Below are 2,121 nucleotides of genomic sequence, written 5' to 3'. Positions count from 1 at the left end.
GATATCATTCCCACGCGGGATATCACTCCCTCCCCGATATAACCCCCTCGCCGATATCGGCCGTCCCCGATTTCACTCCCTCCCCGATATTACGCCCACCCCGATAACACCCAACCCCAATACCACCCCCTCCCCGATATCACCCCAACCCGATATCACCCCCTCCCCGATATCACCACCAACCCGATATCACCCCTCCTGGATATCACCCCTCCCCAATATCACCCCTTCCCCGATATCACCCCCTCCCCTATATCACAAACTCCCCGATATCACCCCCACCCCGATATCGCCCTCACCCCGATATCACCGCCTCCCCGATATCACCCCCACTCCGATATCACCCCCTCTCCGATACCACCCCCTCCCCGATATCACCCTCTCCCCGATATCGTCCCACCCCCGATATTACCCACACCCCGATATCATCCCCTCCCCGATATCACAACCTCCCCGATATCACCCCACTCCGATATCACCCCACCCCGATATCACCCCCACCCCGATATCACCCCTCCCCGATATCACCTCTCAATAATATTACCCCCTCCCCGAATATCACCCCCTCCCAGATATCACCCCTTCCCGATATCACTCCTCCCCGATATCACGCCCTCCCCGATATCACCCCACCACGAAACCACCCCCTCCCCGATATCAGCCCCACACCGATATCACCCCCTCCCCGATATCCCCATCAAACCGATTTCACCCCTCCCGGATATCATCCCTCCCCAATATCACCCCCTTCCCGACATCACCCCCGCCCCGATTTCACTCGCTCAGCGAAATCACCCCCACCCCGAAATCTCCCCCACCCCGATATCTCCCCCTCCCCGATATAAACCCCTCCCCGAAGTCACTCCCTCCCCGATATCACCCCCTCCCCGATATCACCCCCTCCCCGATTTCACCCCTCCCCGATATCACCCCGACCCGGATATCACCCCCACCCCAATATCACCCCCTCTCCAATATCACCTCCACACGGATTAAAAAACCCTACCCTATAGAGACACCTCCCAAATATCACCCCCTTCCCAAAACCACCCTCACCCCGATATCACCACCTCCCCGATATCACCGCACCCCCGATATTACCCCCACCCCGATATCACCCCCACCTCGATGTCACACCCTCCCCGATATAACCCCCACTCCGATATCACCCCACCCCGATATCACCCTCACCCCGATATCACCCCCTCCCCAATATCCCCCTCAACAATAAGACCCTCTCACCGACATCACCCCGCCCCAATTTCACTCCTTCAGTGAAATCACCCCCACCCCGATATCACCCCCACCCCGATATCACCCCCAACCCGATATCAGCCCCTCCCCGATATAAACCCCTCCCCGAAGTCACTTCCTCTCCGATATCACCCCTTACCCTATATCACCCCCTCCCCGATATCACCCCACTCCGATATCACCCTCACCCCGAGAAGACACCTCCCAGATATCATCCCCCTCCCCAATACCACCCTCACCCCGATATAACCCCCTCCCCGATATCAGCCCATCCCGGATATTACACCCACCCCGATATCACCCCCACCTCGATGTCACTCCCTCCACGATATAACCCCCTCCCCGATATCATCCCCTCCCCGATATCACCCCCTCCCCGATATCACCCCACACCCGATATTAACCCCACCCCGATATCACCCCACCCCGATATCACCCCTTCCCGATATCACCCCTCAACAATATTACCCCCACCCGATATTACCCCCTGCCTGTTATCACCCTCTCCCCGATATCACCCCCTCCCCGATATCACACACTCCCCGACATCACCCCCACCCCGAATTCGCCCTCACCCCGCTATCACCGCCTCTCCGATATCACCCACACACCGATATCACCCCCTCTCCGATACTACATCCCGATATCACACTGACCCCGATATCATCCCCTCCCCGATATCACCACGCCCCCGATATCACCCCCACTCCGATATCACCCCACCCCGATATCACCCACACCCCGATATCCCCCCCACCCCGATATCACCCCTCCCCGATATCACCCCTCAACAATATTACCCCCTCCCCGATATCACCCCCTCCCTGATATCACCCCCTTTCCGATATCACTTCTCCCCGAAACCAC

This window comes from Scyliorhinus torazame, chromosome 20, assembly GCF_047496885.1.
Source record: "Scyliorhinus torazame isolate Kashiwa2021f chromosome 20, sScyTor2.1, whole genome shotgun sequence".
In the NCBI taxonomy this organism is placed as follows: Eukaryota; Metazoa; Chordata; class Chondrichthyes; order Carcharhiniformes; family Scyliorhinidae; genus Scyliorhinus; species Scyliorhinus torazame.
The sequence above is the reverse complement of the archived record's forward strand: the minus strand, read 5'-3'. Positions refer to the sequence as shown.